The sequence below is a fragment of the Anser cygnoides genome, chromosome 3 (genome assembly GCF_040182565.1).
Source record: "Anser cygnoides isolate HZ-2024a breed goose chromosome 3, Taihu_goose_T2T_genome, whole genome shotgun sequence".
Classification (NCBI taxonomy): Eukaryota; Metazoa; Chordata; class Aves; order Anseriformes; family Anatidae; genus Anser; species Anser cygnoides.
This window is the reverse complement of record NC_089875.1, coordinates 15,395,163-15,417,025: the sequence shown is the minus strand read 5'-3', so window position 1 is coordinate 15,417,025 and position 21,863 is coordinate 15,395,163. Positions and strand designations below refer to the sequence as shown.

The following is a 21,863-nucleotide window of genomic DNA, read 5'->3' as shown; positions in this document are numbered from 1 at the left end:
ACTGTGGTAATGAAAGGTTACCTAAAAGCTATTGGATTGGTGGGTGTGCATTTTAGTTGAAAGCTTTTGCATCCCAGGATTCAAACGAAGCCTGTTCGAGCCTTGCCTTACTCATGTGACTTCACTCAGATGACATCTTAGTTTCAAACTCCATTGAGTACCATATATATTTTGGGTGCTGAATATTTGTAAATAAATACATCCATGCACCACTACATTTAAAGAATTGTGGCAACAAGATCAGAGAAACGAAGTAATCCAGTTCATGCACATAACCTGGGTTTTGAATTTCAGATATAACATACTCAAAGGAGTACTCACAACAAGTATTTCACAGCCAGTCCAGAGAGGAAATGTAATTGAGTAAAATATATTTTAATAGATTCTCCAATGTGACAGGTGCCGTAAAATTATACTATAACTGACAAAACATCCATAAATGTGATTAGAATCAAGCTCTTTATATTAGAGCAAAGACAGGGCAAGAGCCAATTAAAAAATAGTCAATTACTACATTTAGTCCAGTGAGCAAGTAATTCAGGCAATTTATCTTTCAGTCTTCATATTCTCTATCTAAACACCACTATAGATTTTCAAATGTTTTCTTATTAAATTTCCTAACAAGACAGTTTTCAATGGGCACACTGTTGATGGCAATCCAAGTTTTTAATGGAACGAGTCATAATTTTTTATAATCTATTAACGGTGGCCCAAAATTGAATACATCAAATAAAAATCTAAAAATTCACTTTGTCACTAAGGCTCCACAGCAACAGGGTAGCTGGAGACAAGGTGATATCACACATTTTTTGTATTCTAAAATGTTTTCAAGCACAAACAACATGTATACAAGCAACTATTTTACCAAAACTGTTGAAGTGCTGCCATTTAAATGCAATTCATGTTCTTTAATATGTCTGTTTTCTAATTGTTTGATCTCAGTATGGTTTGGTCAGTAATTTACTTATGAAGCCATTTTGGATATAAAACATCACATGAGTGGGGGAAAAATTGGTAATCCATAAAACATAAATCTTTCTGTTAAAAAACATAATAAGAAAAATTAGGAAAAACGTTGTTTTATGGAATTCATATTTTGGTTTCAACATGCTGTAAAGTTTTCTTCTTTTCAACCTGTCTCCAACCTAACTAGATCCTTCCTGACTTGGTAAAATCAGAATACTTCTTTTGTAATTAAAGCAGTTTTTAATAAAAGCCCAACTCTATAAAAATATCTATTGGTATACAGATGTGCAACTTCTGCCTGGCAATAAAATTTTCATAGGAAAGTAAACATAAGGAAAAAAATAGAAAAAAAATGAAAGATGTATTTTCAAATTTAACAACTCTAATAAACACACTATTGCACTGCAGTGGTCCAAATAATTCTGATCAATTTTAAAATTTCCACAGAATTGGAAGCGAAGAGCTACATTTTCCCTCTCTTTGTTTGAAACAACAATTCATTTCAGTGTTGATAATGGAGAGAAAGTTACTTCAAAAACTCTTCAAATTACATTCTCTTTGCAGAATTTATCAAGTCACCTTATACACCGTGTCAGGCATAGCTCCCTATTTTTATTTGGGTGTCCTGCTTTCTTTTCTAGTCCGAACACATACTTCTTGTTCAATAAGCTGCAGAAATTAATATTCTTCATCCCTTCTCTTCTACCAGAATATAAAAACTGCAATAATCTTGAAAATACATTCTCCTTAAATAGCACCTATTATCGCACAGAAAAGAAATCAAAAATAAAGCTTTCATTTACGTAGAACAAGTTGGGAAAATTTACCTGATGTACAATATACTCTTGTAATATAGTTTTTCCAGAATTCTGATTTTGATTCTCATTCTTAACAAATAAAGAAAGTAAATCATAAAAATCAATGCAAGCTTTGATTCAAAGCTTTTGATTCGGGCTTAATGCCCGACTGTGGATTTTGGAGAAAATGTAAGGAATTTTATAGAAAGAATTAAGCCAAAATCTACCAATTTATCTGCATCAAATATCACACACAATAACCAGAATATCCTGATACTCATTTTTGCTGAGCTTGCACAGAAATATCTTTCAATGTATTGACAAGATGATTTGACTCAAGCAGGTATCATTTAAATATTTAAAATATGATTACTTAGATAATATTTCAATCATTTCTATAAGCAATTCCAGGGGGAACCAAACTTATAAAAAATAATAATAATTATAACCCAAAAAAAATGACTACAGCACTGTGTCCATGCTTGTATGCTTGCAGAAATACTGAATTTAATGCACAGCATGAATCATTTTTAGCCCTATTACGATTTTTAAATAGAAAGAAGCTATCTAGGATTTTTAATCAAAGCAATTTGTTGAGTTTGCAGACAACTCCATAAACCAATAAATAAACAGTCTGAATGGGCAAAACATCAAAAATCAGACTGCTTCAGCATAAGCATCTGCAGCCTGCTAAAATAATAATGGCTCCAGCAGCAAGAATCAAATATTCAAACCTATCTCTAAAGGTACCTGTGCAATATTCATATTTGTACAGGAAAATTACATTTTCCATAGTCAATTGTTTGACTAGCATCAGCATGTCAGATTTACAGTTTCAGACTTAGGCCTGCTTGCTCGACTAAGAAGATGTAAAAATCCTCCAATTCCTACTCTAATATAATCACCTATCTAATATAGGGAATGCAGCAGGAAAACATGAAAAGTAATAGAACATAAAAAGCGACAGTTTCAACCAGCCAACTTTAGAGAGACCAATTCTGATTTCATTTATACAAGTTTAAGTCAGAATCTCATTATATCTGCATAATAATCCATCTTCCTGACAAGGAGGCTGGGTGCCTTTGCGCACCCAGACAGCTGAACAGTTGCTGCAAACCTGCAAAGAAACGTTAACTTAGCTCTGCTGACTCATTCCAGCATTTATTTCAGCTGTCGATAAGAGGAGACGGAGTGTTCTGTGAGAGGTGCAACTTGACTGGGTAGCCGTCAGGTGGGGAACGCCCTTAGTGTGTGGGTTACCTTGTTCTTAAGCAAAACGGCAGAAAGTCTCACCGTCCTCTCCCTCCTCGGTGCTCTGAGCCTTCGCTTGGGTGCAGCAGCCATGCTGCTGTAGCCCAGCCTGAAGGCAGGCAGGGAGTAGGGAGGCTCAGGAAAACAGGATGAACTCTGATGGCACACCTTCCAAACCAGCACACTGTTTGCATTCAGACATTAATTATTGTTTATATTTGTCTTTAATCTGCATATGTATTTTAAACGATCCACTAAAAGTGTGCTCTTACAATTAAGAGCAATCTTCAATTACTTCCAGCCAGTGTGTAATCTTGCCTGCCAATTAATTACAGAGTTCATGAAAAGTGTTTACAAATTAGGCAATCGAAAGGCTAAATACAGCAGAGGACTCATCCTGATGAGGCAGGAAATAAAAATGCCCTAAGATAATTTATGACTCTATTCTGGTGCCCACAGCTGAAGACTGAAAGGCACGGTGATTTTCCAGGGTGCCAAAATGATGTTTTGTATAGAACAGGGCTCCACAAGTCATAGGATTTATGGTGCCTTCTGAAATTTGAGGCTCATAGTGGCAACAATAGATCAGTCCTTGTTTTACAAGTTACAAATGCTTTTTAAGAGCCTTTTTCCCAACAGTCTTCTGACTTCATAACAACTGTAATTCATGTTGACAGGAGCTGTGCTCCCTGATTTTTCATGCTTTGCAGGAAGAAAGATGTACCATCAGTGATTTAAAAGTTAAAGAAATGAGGATCTCACAGTAAGAAAGTACTTGGGTGATTAAGTTCAGTCACCTACAGATGTGTTTTTATAATTGTTCTGATGATCTTTTCATGTTCCTTATTTGGACCAGTTTGACTTTTTGCCCCTGACAGTCTGACTGTTAATTCTTATTTCTAACCTAAATATACTCATGCGAATTTACACCCACTTGCATTTATGCCAACATTGTACCCTGACTTCAGTAGGTAGGATTTTTTCAGAAAAGACATAATTATATTGTGGAATTCATTGCCATAAGATGATGGAAGCATAAAGGAATAAATTAGAAAGCATGGATTTATGTCAGAAATATGTAAGCTTAAAAACTGATCAGATAAATTAATGGAAGTCTGTCAAGGGCTATTAAAAGAGCATATATAACTTTATGCAGTTCCAGCACTTCAGACTGAATGTGTAAACCAGGAAAAAAATATGACTCTACACTTGTTAGTTCTTACATTAGTGCCATAAGCATCCAATACTAGCTACTAGCACAGAAAAGGCACTGGAATAAATGATAACTCCTGGACCCTCCCCAAAACAATATTTTTCATGAAAATATAAATCAAGCAAAAGACATCATGCTAGTCAAAGATTCTTTTCCACTTTCCTTCTTGACTAGTTTTTTTGTTGGTTTTTTTTTTCACTTTAAATTTCAGGAAAGAATCCCTCTTCACATTTGGTACTGAAGTACGCTGAAGGTCTCCAGTGTGGTCATTGCTAGATCCTGTGATGGAATACCATTTTCTTTGATAAGAAAATTAAGGAAAGCAGTGATTAAACACTTCTGTCTTTTCCTTCGATGAATTCCTAAAAAAGCCTTTAGCAAATAAATAAGATCAACCAGCAATGGGTCTATGATGCAAGCGTTCATTAAGTGATGACTTAAATAGCAACCTTCTGATTAGCCTTGGCATGTGAATAAAGGTTTCTGCTGGTTTAATTGACTTTTTCAATTACTATACAAAACACTGAATCTGACTTGATAGCACTTGATGTGACAGTAACAATAAGACAATCTTTGCTCCTGATCCCTGCACTCTGAATGTATTGCCATGGAAACATTTATCCCTTTACCCAAGATTCGTTCCCTTGAACATGTCTGGATACATAAGGCCTGTATGTTTTAATAGCAGCCGAGGGAGAGACTGGGGGGCCATAGGAAAACAGGTATGATGCTCACATAGCTTAGAGCAATATGTTTATGAAAATTCCCTCCCAGCGAACAATGTCTCATCCTGACTGAAGCAGCCTTTTGATGTTGCCCCTAAACTACGATCAACCATACATCTTTGACAAGTATCAAAGCACACTACCATACAGAGTTAGCGGACAGGCAGAAAGTCCTGCCAAAAAATTACATCTCCTGGCAGATATACTGCAGCAATGTCTGCCTTCTTTATAATTCAATAGCAATTTATCCAGGCAACAGGTGCAAAGGCAGCCTCTGAAAACTAACCGATCCCAGCTCAAATCTCAAAAAGCAGTGCATGCTTCTTGAGACACCAAGGAAAGCAAATGATCAGGCTACAGCAGGAATAAGGAGTAAAAGATAATATATTTCCTCCTCTCAGCAAGACTGTTTTACCATCTATAAATAGTAGGATTATGATTGTGGTGGCGTTGTTTTATGTTTTCATAGAAAATAAAATTCCAGTGGATCACAAGGGGTCTCTAACTGCAGGTTTCAAGTATCATGTGTGCTTTCAGCTGTAGACTGGAAGCACTTTGAATTGTAATAACACATCAAGACCAAAATATTAATTTCCTTAATATGCATAGCACAAGTCTTCAAATCCTAGGAGCATCACCCCTCAAAACCAGTGAAGGGTATTCATTTAAATCTCAGTATCAGATCTATCCCCTTGCCTGAAAATACACTTTAATATTTTTAGTTACGTAGTTAGAGATAACATAGTTGGATAATATAATGGAAATTAGGACAACTTCAGTTTACTTACAAATGCCTTCTGTTTTAATTTAGAATTTGCATGGGATAAAATTGTTTTTGTTTAAATCAAGTGATCATTTTTGGATTTTAATTCCAACTTAGTATATTTATCATGCAAAAGTTTTTATAATATTTGTTATCTTGAAAACTCAGGCTTATTAGAATCATAGAATCAGAGAAACACAAGGTTGGAAAGGACCTACAAGATCATCTAGTCCAACCATCCTCCTATCACCAATACTACCCACTAAGCTACTAAATCAGATCTTGTAGCACCTTCTCCAGGCGCTTCTTGAACACCGCAAGGGACGGTGACTCCACCACCTCCCTGGGCAGGCCGTTCCTGTGCCTGACCACTCTTAGAAACAATTTTTTCTGCTATCTAATCTAAATCTCCCCAGGCGCAACTTGTGGCCATTCCCTCTATTTCTATCATCAGTTATCTGAGAGAAGAGGCCAACCCCCTCCTCATCACAACCTCACTTCAGGAAGTTGTAGAGTGCAATGAGGTCTTCCCTGAGCCTCCTCTTCTCCAGACTAAACAACCCCAACTCCCTCAGCCGCTCCTCATAAGGCTTGTGCTCCAGACCTCTAACTAGTTTTGTTGCCCTTCCCTGGACATGCTTCAGGGCCTTAATGTCCTTCTTGTAGTGAGGGGCCCAAAACTGAACACAGTACTCAACGTGCGGCCTCACCAGAGCTGAGTACAGGGGACAATCACCTCCCTGCCCCTGCTGGCTGCACTCTCTCTAATACAGGCCAGGATGCCATTGGCCTTCTTGGCCACCTGGGCACACCGCCGGCTCATGTTCAGCCGAGCATCGATCAACACTCCCAGGTCCCTTTCCTCTTCACAGTCTTCTAGCCACTCTGCCCCGAGCCTATAGTGTTGCATGGGGCTATTGTGGCCAAAGTGCAGGACCCGGCTCCTGGCCTTGTTAAACTTCATCCCATTCACCTCGGCCCAGCAGGCCAGCCTATCCAGATCCCTCTGAAGGGCACCCTACCCTCAGGCAGATCGACACTACCTCCCAACTTGGTGTCATCTGCAAACTTACTGAGGGTACGCCCAATCCCCTCATCCAGGTCATCAATAGACATATTAAACAAGATAGGCCCCAGTACCAACCCCTGGGGGACACCACTTGTAACGGGATACCAGCTGGACTTAACTCCATTAACCACTACCCGCTGGGCACAGCCCTCCAGCCAGTCCTTTACCCAGAGAAGAGTGCACCTGTCTAGACTATGGGCAGCCAGTTTCCCCAGAAGAATGCTGTGGGAGACCGTCTCAAAGGCTTTGCTGAAGTCTAAGTAGACCACATCAACAGCCTTTCCTTCATCTACCAGTCTGGTCACACGATCATAGAAGGAGATGAGGTTGGACAAGCACGACCTGCCTTTCATGAACTCGTCCTGGCTGGGCCTGATCCCCTGGTTGGCACACAAGTGCCATGTGATCTCACCCAAGATGATTTGCTCCATAACCTCCCACGGAACCAAGGTCGGGCTGACAGGCCTGTAGTTCCCCAGGTCCTCCTTACGGCCCTCCTTACGGCCCTTCTTGTAGATGGGAGTCACATCGGCAAGCCTCCAATCCTCTGGGACCTCTCCAGATAACCAGGAATCCTGATAGATGGTGGAAAGCGGCTTGGCAATCACCTCCACCAGCTCCCTAAGCACCCTAGGGTGGAGCTCGTCTGGTCCCATGGACTTGTGACATTCCAGGTGGAGGAGCAGGTCTCTGTCTCTTCATGGATCACGGGTGGGATTCTCTACCTGAATCACAGGGGACGTCCAGGTCAGGGAGTAAAGTACCCTGAGGATAACTGATCTGACTATTAAAGACAGATGTACAGAAGGGGTTGAGAACCTCAGCCTTATTCTCGGTGATCACATTCCCTGCTGCATCAAGTGAAGGATGGAAATTTTCCTTGGTTCTTCTCTTGCTGTTAATGTATTTGTAAAAGGATTTCTTCTTCTCTTTTACTGCAGCCAATCTGAGTTCAAGCTGGGCTTTTTGCCTTTCTACCTTCCTCTCTGCATATCTTAGCAACTTCCTTGTAGACGCCCCAAGTAGCCTGTCCCTTCTTCCAGCGGACGTAGACTCTCTTTTTCTCCCGGAATCTCAACAAAAGCTCCCGGTTCATCCATGCCAGTCTTCCTCCCCTCAGGCTTGCCTTATGGGACTCAGGAACAGCCTGCTCCTGTGCCTTTGAGATTTCCTTCTTGAGGAGTGTCCAGGCTTCCTGAACCCCTTTGCCCTTCAGGAGTGACTCCCAAGGGACCCCTGCAACAAGTGTCCTGAATAGGTTGGAGTCTGCCCTCCAGAAGTTCAAGACAGCAGTTTTGCTAATTACCCTTCTGACATCACCAAAGACAGAAAACTCTACAATTTCATGGTCATTTCAAAGAAACCAAATGAAGTTTAACAAGAGCAAGTGTAGAGTCCTGCACCTGGGAAGGAACAACCACATGTATCTGTACAGGCTGGGGGGTGACCTGCTGGAGACGAGCTCTGAGAAGGACCTGGGGGTCCTGGTGGACGACAGGTTGACCACGAGCCAGCAGTGTGCCCTGGCAGCCAAGAAGGCCAATGGGATTCCGGTGCACATTAAAAGGAGCGTGGCCCGAAGGTCAAGGGAGGCAATCCTCCCCTTCTACTCTGCCCCAGTCAGGCCTCAGCTGGAGTACTGTGTCCAGTTCTGGGCTCCCTGGTACAAAAAAGACAGGGATCTTCTGGAAAGAGTCCAGCAGAGGGACACAAAGATGATACAGGGTGTGCAGCACCTTCCCTATGAAGAAAGGCTGAGAGACCCGGGCCTGTTCAGCCCGGAGAAAAGAAGACAGGGTAGGGGTCTTATCAATGCTTACAAACACCTTAAGTGTGGGAGACACAGGGATCTGGCCAACCTCTTTTCAGTGGTCTGTGGGGACAGGACAAGGGGCAATGGCGACAAATTGGAGCACAGGAAGTTCCGCACCAAAATGCGAAAGAACTTCCTCGCAGTGAGGGTGACGGAGCACTGGAACGGGCTGCCCAGGGAGGTTGTGGAGTCTTCTTCTCTGGAGATATTCAAGGCCCGTCTGGACGCCTACCTGGGCAACCTGCTCTAGGGAACCTGCTTTGGCAGAGGGGAGCTGGACCTGATGATCTCTGGAGGTCCCTTCCAACCCCTTCAATTCTGTGATTCTGGACAGCCCCTCCCTTTGGATCGCCACAGTCTCTTCGGGGCAAGCTCCCTGCCTGGGGGAGACCATGGTAAAAACTGCGATTACAGAGACTGCCAGCAGATAGGGTGGACTCAGAAGGGAGGAGGGACAGAACCCCTGTGTCCCCGTGGCTCTGGCAACGCCCCCTCCCGTCAGCCTCTCTCACGATAGCGAGCGGGTGCAGCCTGGTCGCGCCGCGGCCCCGGGCCGCCCCTGGCAAGGCACGGCCCCAATCCCCCGTAACGCGGGGCCGGGCGCTGCGGCTGCGCCGGCTCCGTGGCGGCAGGCCTCGACCACAAAGCCGTTACTTAGGTTGCTGTTTTGCATCCCCAGAAAATAATTCTGTCCAATTCAGGATGCTTTGGGGCAGAGAATCCTTTTGTGCTGTGCATCCCGTATACATCTAGTGTTTGTGACTAGAACCTAGACCAAAATGCTAAAAAAGTTATCTGCGCATGAAGCAGCATATGTTACATCATAGAATCATAAAATGGTTTGAGTTGGAAGAGACCTTAAAGGCCACCTATTTCCCACCTATCTGCCATGGGCAGGGACACCTTCCACCAGACCAGACTGCCCAAAGCCCCATCCAGCCTGGCCTTGAACACTTCCAGGGAGGGGACATCCACAGCTTCTCTGGGCAACCTGGGTCAGTGCCTCACCACCCTCATAATGAGGAATTTCTTCCTTATATCTCATCTAAACCTATCTTCTTTTAGTTTAAATCCAGTACCCCTTTTCCTGTCGCTACAATCCCTGATAGAGTCCCTCCCCAGCTTTCCTGTAGACCCTCATTAAGTATTAGAAGGCCACTATAAGGTCTCCCCAAAGCCATTTCTTCTCCAGGCTAAACAACCTTAGCTGTCTCAGCCTTTCTTCATAGGATAACTCTTCCAGACTTCTGTTCATTTTTGTGGCTCTCGTCTAGACCCACTCTAACAGGTCCATGTCTCTCTAAAGCTGGGGGCCCCAGACCTGGATGCAGCACTCCGGGTGGGGTCTCACAAGGGCAGAACAGAGCTGGACAATCACCCCCTCGACCTGTTTGTCACACTTCTTTTTATGCAGCCCAGGATGCAGTTGGCCTTCTGGGCTGCAAACACACACTGCTGGCTTATGTCCAATTTTTCATTCACCAGTAACCCCAAGTCTTCCTCTGCAGGGCTGTTTTCTGTTCATTTGTCACCCAGTCTGTATGGCTGTTTGGGATCACCCTGACCCAGGTATAGGGCCTCACACTTGGCCTTGTTGAACTTCATGAGGTTCACCTGGGCCCACCTCTCAAGCCTGTCAAGGTCCCTCTGAATGGCATCCCTTTCCCTCTGAAGTGTTAACTACACCACTCATCTTGGTGTCATCCACAAACTTGCTGATGGTCCACGTCACCAATGAAGATATTAAACAGTACCGGTCCCAGTATGGACCCCCGAAGGGACACCACTTGTCAGTGATGTCCACGTGAACATTCACAAGATAAAGACACCAATCCAGATCCACATACCGTTAAACAGAACAGAAAAGTCTCTACTGACTACTGCCTTTAAATGAGATTCATTGTTTTGAAACTGAAATCAGCTATATACAACTTTAAACTGTGCTTCAATATCACAAAAAACGAGCTGGAGAATAATGATGATTTTGGAGTAATACGTCTGGGAAAATTAAGGAGCAAAGAAGATACAAAAATTTTCAAGAGCAATTAAATGAGGAATTGAAATGTATTTGTGTATGAAATATTTTCTAATATACAGAAGGTTTCAGAAGTTAAATAATGTTTTAAACCCAAAAGAAAACGGAAATATGCAAAAAACTGTAGAACCTTATCAAATTCTATTTCTGAAATGAAAGAACATTACATGGAAATTTGCCAAAAAGGAGCAGATGTTTCTGTATGAAGTGACAGAAGATGAAGTAAGAATTATAACCTGAAGGAGTTTAGCTCAGTGCCACAATTCTATCTAGGCACTCAGCTCCTACAAATTAGGGTCAGATTTGAAAGAGTTTATCCAATATGAGAAAACCTAATAGATCCCATTGGATCTCTTCCCTCCTAAAATTTAAGAACCAAGCTCAGAACAAAAGGAGCATATGCTTCTGTTTGGGCATGCTGAGCATGCACTGGTCAGAGAGTTTTCGAAAGAATGTTTGTTGTTCGTTGTTTTTAACCATGTTATGGAGATAAATTCAACCTCAGTATTCTACAAAACAGGACTTTGGTTAGCAAAAAAAAAAAAAAATCCTATAATTGTTTGTTTTTACATTGAAAAAATCATGTGTCTCATTTCAATACTATTTTTTATTTGAAACTGTTTTTGTGCTATATTGCCATTGTTATTATAAACCTAGTCAAGTAAAATTAAATAGTGTGGTTTTTTTTAATATTTTAAAAAAGACTAAAAGAATCCTTCTTTCTTCACTGAAAATCAGAAAATGTATGTTTTCAATCAGATTCAGAATGAAAAAATAGTTTAGTACAGAATGCCAGTCCTCGGCACAGATCTGCATGTAGCACACTTGCCTGGATTTCTGCATATGCCAATAGAGTTTCACCAAAAATGTATGTGTGCCTGAATCTGAAATTTAATAAATATTTTAGTGCTGGAAAAATATCCCTTGGACCCATATAGCATTAATGCAATTAAGTAAAAAATGCGTGATTCTTGTTAAGGCCGGTTGTTGCCTAGCTTGGCAGAATCCATGGGAAATTATGCTATGATGTGTCATCAGTCACAAGTTACTTCAATGACTTGTTTGCTAAATCTCCCTCCTACCTACAAAGGTGTTTTAATTCATTATTTTGCAAAATACCTTAGCATACAAGCATCAAAGCTATTTTAGGTGCCATCCACTGAAGTGTCATCCACTATAGAAGACAACTGCAAATTAACTTTGGGGTGGGGAAGAGGAGGAATACTGAGTTAGAAGGGCACATTTGTAGGTTTTGTAGAAGGGCCTATTGTAGGCTTTCTTTGAATTAAGTGCACTAACACAAAGTAACTCAATGTTAGATTTTGACTTGGCACTTGGGCTTATTTATGGCAAATAGCAGTTCAGGTTGCTTGCAGATCAGGGAAACCTATTGCCTGCCACTGGGAGACCATATATTCCACCCCACTCCAACCCATCAGGCATCAATAGGTGAGTACTTTATTGAAGCAGCATGTCTAAAAATACTGTAGTGAAGTGAAATCTCCCCCCTCAGAGGCTTTCATCTGCGGACAAACCCACCTCCCTGAGGTTCTGGGGAAACACAATAGCATGAAGATACAGATGAGTCCTGGTGAATAAGAACAGCAACAACACAGAGCACACTGTACTTCAGCAGTGGATATTATCACCTCTGGAAGAAATAAAAGAGCTGGATAGCCCACAGATCTTTATATTTCTGAGAACTTCAAATCACCGTCAGTCAGAACAAGGAGAACTGCCTAAATAAAAGACACTGTTCTCCAAGAAAAGCACAAAGACAAAACTCCAAAGTGGTAATAGAGCAAAGAAAGAAATGACACTACCACACTATACTCAGCCTCTGAGAAAAACATTTTTTCTACTTACTAATTTTTTAATTTTTTTTTGTAAAGGGATTTATTCTCATTCCCTCTTATGTAAGCAATCTCCTATTTAGGGAATTAGCAAAAGTGAGAATGAACAGTACTGGAATTAAAGGAATTTGGCTTCTCATGACTTTTATTAGCTCCTGCACTTAATTATTTTTGAAATCATTCTTAGTAGAGAGAACTGGATTAAAATCAGATCGCAGAGCAATAACTTGGGAAGCTAACTAGTCACCATGCCAGCCACACAATATGAGCATGATGTATAGTGTTAAACAAGCATAGTAGCTATGGTGGAAGAAATTAAACTTCAGCAGGGAATTTCACATTACCCAAGGTCCAAGAGGACACAATGCTCCACTGATACACACAAGCGTGCACCCAGGTAAAACGGCCACTGAGATGAAAAAATTACGGCTATGTTATATGAAGCAGCATCGATAATGTGTTTCTTCTAAAATATTATTATTATTATTGTTACATTTTTTTTCCTTATATTCCCCACCTCAATCATCAGTGAATGCCTACTAGCAAGCTTAGAAATTTCTTAGATGGGGCAGACAGATGACTTTTGTAAGTCTTCTAACAGGCTGAAACAAAAGCAAACGAGGGCACTCCAGGGATTCTTGGAGGACTGTATTTTCAACCAACTTCTACCCTTCAGCAGTCATGTTGCCTGATTTTTGTTTCACACAAGCTTCATACATCCTTTGCTTTCCAGGTAGCTACCACTCAATGTGGAGCACACAAAACTTAATACTAATTCATCTTAGTAGAGCGGCAATGAATGTTGAGATATTTACCCAAGAAATTTTCTTTTCTAAAGACATGGCAGGGCTACTTCACAGCTGAAGTGCTACCAAAACAACAACAAAAAATAAATAATAAACTGAACAATGAAGCATGGACAGTTCTCCAATTTTCCTGCAAATGTTGCTGCTTTTCATTCAATGTGGATACCCCAAACACTCAAGTGTTATGGTAGGCATTTCCCTTGTCAGGAAGGAAATGGGCCAGAACCACAGCAAGAAGGTGGGATTGGCCACTGCCTACCCTCAGGTGTGCTGAACATACCAGCCTCCTTGGTACTCAGAGACAGCAGCAGTGGGCGGTGTGGAAACAAACAGCTTTGTTTTCTATTGGGAGGAGAAAGTTGCAATTGGGTTGGTAAAACAACCAAATAATAAGGTTTGTGAAAACTAGGGACAGGCAGGAAATGTTGTTTATCAACCTTTGGTAAGCTCTGAGAAGGGACAGTGAAACAGTGACATTTTCCACCCTGCAGTTCAGGGCCATATGTAATGCCAGCAACTGGGGAGTAAACAGAAGACTCCATTTCCCTTTGGCACATGCTTCCTCAGCAGCAGTGTCCTCAGTGGTCCCCCCTCCCTTAGCAGCATGTCAGGTAGAATGGAAGAAGTGAAATGACAGCCTCACCTTGGGACAACATTTGACTTACCAAACCTTTTCTACCATCCATAATCCATAAATCGAGAAGCAGACTGGCTGCTGAGTGCCAGGCTGTTTGTAGAGCTGATAGGAAGGATTTGGTGGTTCAGCTTCGGGCTCAAATAACTAAGCTGAAGTAAATTAACAAGTTCTGGGCTAAAATAATTTTGCAGTTATATTGTAGTAACAGAAACAATTTCTGTCCACCGGAAGCCCCACAACATCACTGTCACAAAGTTATTTCCCAGAATAGAAGCATGTTTTAAGGGGAAAATATTTCCATAATGAGGAGGACTAGGTGTTTTGCACCCCACCGTTCCCTAGAATAAATGGCTGTAATAGTTATAAAGATCCCAGCTCAATGGGAGTAGGGATATTGCATCCATCTCCCCATAGCAAGCACTTACTTTATATTAGAGACAGCAGTAAGAAAGGTCGTCACTGACCTCAATATTGCAGTTCAAAATACACATTAAAGTCTGGAAATCCCTGTTGAACTTACTGACAGCTGCACGTGCACAGATGCCTATAAAAAGCAGGTCCATGCCTCTGTTAAGGTCAACTCTGCCAGCAGTATACTCTGCCAGGGCTGAAGAAACTCCCAGCAGTCCTCCAATAAGTATACCACAGTGAAAAAGAAGAGAGGGTCAGAGTTTTAGCTGTCCTGTTGTGATCTTCCTCGAAAAAGGTCAGCCCCAAAACTGCAGATCAGAGCTATAGAGCAACTCTGCTTGGCTCCACCACTGAGAAGTGGGTGGATGCTCCGCCATCCTGAGCAATGTTCCTTCATGGGGTCTCTGGCTGAGGATACCACAACAACTGCTCTGCATTGAACCTTTGGCTGAAAAACGCAAGAGTTGTAATTTAGCATCTGCAGACTACTGCAGTGAGGTTGCATGAAGGGCAACTCATTTTTTTCTCTTAACTGTATTTCTAAGTGGGTCCTCACTGCTCTAACCTTTTGGGGGGATTATGGAGGTTTCCCTGGCATCGATGAATGCAAACTCTGCCACAGATTTTAATACCTGGGATTAGTTTTAGGATCAGGGTTAAATCTTCACCCTTCATAGCCTAAGAAAAAAGAAATCTTGGAAGACTTATACCAGATCACTGTTTTTTTTCATACTAAGCCTACTTGTGTCTCAGTAGAGTTTAAGAGTTATGAGGTATCTTAACATCTGTTGCAATATATTTGTATGTGAAAACTCCAAGATCAATTCTATTTCAATCTTTTCTAATTCCGACTTAAATAATAACATCCACTCTTGCTTAACAGCCAGTTAACTAATTCCTGAAATGCGTTTTACTTTGAGGTTCCAAGTACTGTTGTTCAGGTAAAAAGGGTGATAATTTTAGCCCAAAGCAAACAGAATAGACAGATATTTTTTTTTTTCTCCTTATGCAAGAGTAGAACATCAGAACTCCTTTAACAGCTTTAGGCAGAGAAGAGACACCAAAGTCTTTAATTTCACTTGGTTTGAAAGTATGTCCCCCCACATGCCTGAAATCCTAGCACTCCCCATTGAACTCAACCCCGTAATATATTTCCTGTTGCAATGAGTGGAGGAGCTGAAAGACAACAGATAAATCCACATGCTGTGACATATTCACTTATCTTGAATCAATAGTAATGACATCAGCGGTACAGGGCACTCACCTATTTGCAATAAATAGCAGGGAAGAGCTGGGCACACAGCTTGCATCCACAGTGGTGCAATACATCACCCATTTACAGCTGGGGAATGGACAGAAGGAATTACGGGGTTATATGCACCACGGTGGTAAGTCTATATGATTTTCCTTTGTAACCCTTCTCTTTCTGCTGTTAACAATATCAGCATCACTAACCAACTCACAGGCATTTTACAGACACTATTCAAGGTGGAGAGCATGCCTATTTGACGCAGCTAGTTTGTTTTGCCACACCAACTTTTCTGTGGGGTAAATAGAAACACAGGGAAGGCAGTTAACTAGGAGAAGCAGGGCAGGCCACAATAGGAGTCCCCAGTGCTACTTGGGGAAAGTTGCATTCTAGCACTGGCTTTGCCACTGGCCTGTTGCTTTACCTTGTCCTCTGTGCCTATGAAATGGAGATAAAGGTGTTTACTGCTTTTTTAAATTAACTTGGTATACAAAGCACCGTATAAAATCAAAGCATTGCAGTTTTGCATCATAACTAATGATTGCACTATCTGCATCACTCTGGGGAAAATAAATAAATAAATGGGAATAGCAAAATAATGGCTCTCTACTGTAGTTAGAAAATCATGCGCCATTTTTGGGTCCAAAATCTCTGGCCTTACTCATCTCTGGCTACCCATCATCCTACAGCTGCCAAATTCTATTCAATATTTCATTAGTGACTTGGATGGTATACCAGAGTGTGTACTTACAAAATTAGCAGATGAGGAGAGAAGGGTTCAAGCAGGCTAAGGGTCAAGATCAGAATCCAAAATGAACCTGATAAATTGGAAAGAGATTTTTAAATCAACAGGATGCAGTTCAATAAAGGCAAGCTTGAAATGCTACACGGGATAAAGAGAAAATGAAAATACAAATACAAAATGGGAAGTAACTGGTGATGCCACAATGAAAAAAAAAAAAAAAAAGGAGAGAGACTTGTGTTTGTACCACAAAGAGGATACAGGTCAACCACACCGTAGTACACACAAAACAGCAAGCCTCAATGCTAAATACATTAATGCAGTGTCAAGCACCACATAGGAGATATTTCTTCCTCACTCAGATGAGGCCTCAATATGTAGCCAGTTTTGCATGGGGTGTTTAAAATAGCAAGCAGACCAGTTAGACAGAAGCCAAATGAAAATATTGGAAAGACACACACACACACAAAAAAAAAAAAAAAAGCTATGAGAAAACACTGAGGGAGTTCATAGCAAATATAAAGGTTTTCTGTGAAAGGAGGGAATGATACAGCTTATTTGGAGTGGATTTAGAGATGATTTCAGCCATTAGAATGGTGAAACAGGGAAATTGGCTGGGTAGGGCTGGGGTGGCAGCTCTTTAATTGGAAGGCTTTAAGGAAAAGGTCAGTTAGGGTATAGTAGCTAAGTAGGTACATTTGTCTGTGCATGTCTAAGACATGATTTGATGACCTTTGCAGGCCCGCTTCTGTCCTTTGTAAGTCCTAAACTGGAAAATCCCATGTTACATTTTTACTCTGTGCTGAAAATGCACTGCATAATTTGTCATGAAATGTTGTGCTTTCATTTTATTTTGGGATTATTTCAGCTTTTTAGAAATATCTTTCATTTAGAGCAGAAAAAGCAACAAATAATGGGGATCAGGCATATAAAAGCATATGCAGGTTGAATCTTTACACAACACTGACATACTTATCAAAGAAAATATTAACAGCAAAATAAGCAGGCAAGGAGAAGCTACATAAACCTAGAACATACAAACCAACCCCAACAGAATTTGCTAGTAGGACCTGGCAGGTTACCCCAGCACGCTCAAGGGGACTCTCGTCCATTTGGTGTTTGTTCATTCTTCCCAACACTCTTGCCCTCAGTGCAGAACGCATTCAACCCTTGAATGTCAAGAGCCAGTGTATGCCAGCCCCTTTCCTGATTGCTGCTTCTTTGTTTAAATTACAAGCTCTCAGCAGCAAGCACCTTGTTTCATATTATACCACAAAACACCCACCACTGTGCTGATGTTCTAACAAAGACAGACAAGACAATAGCATTTCAAAAGGCTGATTAAGAAAAGCCATTACTCATCTCCAGGGTCTCATACAATCCCTTTCAGGAAGATGAATAGTGCTACAAATATAGGCCTTTGTGAATAAGGCACTGAGACGATAAGAACTTAATTTCCATAAGAGGAAAGATATACATTTAAGTTATAACTGCTCTTATTCTTGTATGAGCTTCTAGTCAGAATTTAACTGTAGCATCACTAAGCAAATAAAAAGGTAGGGTATTGCTTAAGCCATTCTATAACACACGCTATAAATTTCTAAAGACAGACTTTTGTCAGTAACCACCATGTGATAAGAGACTATACAGTTAATGAAGAAGACCACAAGTGAGTAAGTCTGTTGAATGATGTAGAACGGTCTGGCCTACCTAACCTTTCTTTATTACATGAATCCTCCAAGCTATAGTAGTGTCTTGAACTTCAGCCTGCCTCAAACAGCTAAAACAAAGGCTTGCATTGAAAGGAAACTAGACAAAACACACAGTTCTTGAGGTGTTAAAGATTCGTGAATACATGATGATTACCCTTAAAGATTTGCTGATATTAATGAAAGTTAAACACGTGCATTCAGAGGAGAAAAGTCTTTGGGTGTATTATCTGCCTAAAAATAAAGTGTTCAAAACACAATGTTTGCTAGCGGGAGAAAGAGAAAGTTCTTTCATATTTATGCTATTGAAGCATTCTGTTTTCTGGTTTTAAGAATAATGCACATATGGGTTTTAAAGCATTTCACAGCAGTGTCAGACAAAGACACACTGTGCATAAAAGCTTAATTTTAAGTGATCCCCAGTATTTTTTTTATCATGTTTTTGGTCTTAAAATTCCATTAAGGAGCAAAGATTGCATGTCAAGCATACTTTCTTCAGCTATTTTTCTTCCATGTTAGTTCTTACAGCTTAACGATCTAATGGTATATAGGAATCCTCGTAGGCACCAAATATACCTGTATTATGCACGTCCTGCAGAAGGTTCCTGCACTGTGACTACCATGACATATTTAATGACATGCTTGACCTAAGTTCTTTCAAAAATCAACTTAACACATCACTCCATCACATTTATTTAAAAAAAAAAAATCCTAACAATCCTACCATCTTTCCCATTTTTTATGGAAAGCCAGGCAAAGGACTGTATTCCCAACTATAGCACCAGGGACTACCAAATATTCCAAACAGCAGGAAACATTGAACGTGAGAGACTCAATTCAGGCTGAATTTCTTCATTCTGATGAGAGAAAAGTAGGGATACACAACCCTTTAGTTGGATTCAAAAGGTTATCTTCAGCAAGAAAATCTATTTTCTTAAGACACAGCTTTCCAGTGGTAAATCACCTTACATGGAAGACAAGTGCCACCACAAGGCTGATGTGTATGACTTTGCCAGTGCCTTCAGAAACAGAAATCACAGCTGACAGTCAAGAGTGTTTCCATGTTAATATGTACAAAAATAAACTAGAATTCCTTAGGGAGAGTCCTTTCCTAAACAATTAAGTCTCAATTAGAGATTCCTCCTGCGTTTAAAAATACTTATCCAAAGACTTAGAAATGCCTGTTGGCTACTCCATTGCTAAGCCAGAAATGTCAAAATAAACCTCTTCAGACTTAACCCTTACTTGGAGGAAAAAAATACTCAAAAGCTAAACTACAATTCTAGCATGCCTTATATTGTCAAAGAGCAACAGAAGACTCACAAATATAGATTCCCCAGTGTCAGAAAATATGTGGAAAGCTGTTACAACAGATGGGTTATTATAAAATTCCTTTTAAAAAGAAGGAAAAAAAATTGATAGCCACTCTCAAGCACACCCCCCATCTTGGTGTTCAAATGTAATTTCTACTTTTTTCTTTCCCTGAAAGTAAATAAGGGCCTCAGAAAATCTTTACTGTGGGGTCCCTTTAAGCCTGCTAAGCTGTAATAGCAGAACATCCATGCTGCAGGAAATTAATTAATTCTGTAAACTGTCAGCGTGTGGAGCAGGTGGCTGGACTTGTCCTAAAAGAACAGCATAAAGCCTGTGTTTAGGTTTACTTCTGCAAAATATTACAAAATCTAGAGACAGAAAAACAACAGAACAGCACAGATCTGCTCCCATCCAGCACTAAGTTCTCCAGATATGTTAAGCAAACAGGAAGGTTTTTTTATTATTATTATTTTTAATAGCAAACGTGGAAACTATGTTAAAATACAGGAGAAGGAACTCCCACAAAGGAAAAACTGTTTTCCTTCACATCACACTGATGTCAGGGTTGTAGATTTGAATGACAAAAGGGACCCACAGCTGCTACTTTTTATTCTGATGAGGTTTGTGAAGTAAGCACAGCCAAGAGAGAAAGAGCCCAATCCCCAACTCCACTGCTAAGAAAGGCGTATTTGTTCTTTTCTCTGTGGAAATCCACTGAGATGTCTCTGGATCTTGGAAACTTTAGATATTGTCCCTGGTTAAACTGGGGGTTTTGAAAGGTTTTACTGTCAGGTGGAACAAAAAGAGCACTTAACGTCCAAATTTTCAACTCCTTCAAGCTACACTGTGTCTCTCAGCAGTCATTCTGTGTCCCTCTGTTTCCTTCTCCATTCACGGTAACGGAGTCGTGGGCCATTACACCACCAAAAGTCCTGATGTGGAAAGGGTAGAAGGATTACATATTTTTTTTTTTTAGGTTCTCCGTAGTCCTTGAAGACATCTCTCAAACTGCTTTCCTCTCTGACACCTGCCACGGCCTCTGTATTTACACAACTTCATGCTGAGGACACAGCCTGTCGTTACACATGCAGACTATTTATCTTGAGTTGCTTGGGGGTGTGAATCTCAATAGCACCACCAGTGTTTCAGCACAGAAGTCTACCACTGTGCAAAGAAAAATGAAGGCAAAAACAGTGCTGGAATTCAGGTCATCAGAAGAATATTACAGGCATGCCTATCAGGAGAAAATATGGAAACCCTCAAAAGAAATATTAAACTCCATAATTTACTTTCTATAATTTTTGTCTCTTGACAGGTGTGGACTTCCAGGCTTATTTGTCTGTACTCTGCATATATTAAAATTAATATGAATATTACTATTTCATATAACTTTGACTTTTCCTAGTAATACTCCCTATAACAAAAGTGGTCCTGAAGTACATTTCCATCAGGCAGCTCAAGGGAATTAGTTTGTTCAGAGCCATCCAGGTATTAGGAAGTGCAGCACAAAAATGTCTTAACTCTCTTTGTGGATCTAACTCAAAGATAATTTATTGATACAGGCACTAGGTAGATCATTTGCATCTTATATATTAATAATACATGAGGATCTTTCTGCTAAAGAATACTTCCGATTTTTTCTTCTTAGAAGAAATAATTTATATATTTATTGTATCCTATTTTTGTATTACAAAAGTTTCTTTGGATTTCAGGCATTCCAAACTTTCCTTAGTTTCAGGTTCATGAAGAGCAATCAAATTATAGTAAAAAAGAAACATTAAAATCTGTATTTAAACATGAAATTACTCTTTTCCATTCATCTTCAGTTAGAGAACTCAACTGTGCTTCCTTAATGGAGAAAAGAAAATGTTAGGGCAACGGTAATTCCCCTAAAACACTGCTTTTCCCTAAATTTAGAACATTTCTTTTTTATAACTGCAGATAGATATGCCATACAGCAATTCAAGACAAATAGTGTGGAATATTTAATTAACTGAAGCTACAGGAGGATTTTCAGGTAGGCAGAATGTAATTATCCAAATTACAACTTATTCTCAAAATTATTATTAATTCCTGCAGACATAGGAAAGCGTTTTAAAGACAATAAATCACAGGAATATGAGCTTTACATCACATCTGAAAGATGGTACCTCCTGCATTTTGTTTTTTCCATTAAAAGGCCATTTAGGCCAATGGGTGTGTACGCATACAGGCATGTGTGTGCACGTGTGCGCACAAAGGGAGGGAAAGGCAGAGGTACTTCTATCTACTTCAGAATAAAGGACCGCCACTCATAAAACAGCTGATATCACTTGTGATTTTCCCCAGAGTCACACTGAATTTCTAAATTAGTATGACTATTCTTAACTCTAACGAATTAGGTCTGAAACCAAAAAGCTATACTGAAACGTCCCTATCATGGATTTACAAGAAAATGTAGTCCTCATCCTTTCCAAGTTACACCTACAATATTTTTCTTTTACAATGACATCAATTTTTGTATGCTGTCA

General features: G+C 40.4%; 1 long non-coding RNA gene across 1 annotated transcript in view; it reads right to left on the bottom strand.

Moving 5' to 3' along the window:
• Positions 1-11,829: 11,829 nt before the first annotated feature.
• Positions 11,830-21,863, bottom strand: part of LOC106044771 (uncharacterized) — a 37,910-nt gene continuing 27,876 nt past the window's right edge. Inside the window, exons 9-10 of the long non-coding RNA XR_010830072.1 lie at positions 16,340-16,406; positions 11,830-15,681 (exon numbers count right to left, since the gene is read on the bottom strand). This is a non-coding gene — a long non-coding RNA (uncharacterized lncRNA). The remainder of the gene's footprint in view (positions 15,682-16,339; positions 16,407-21,863) is intronic.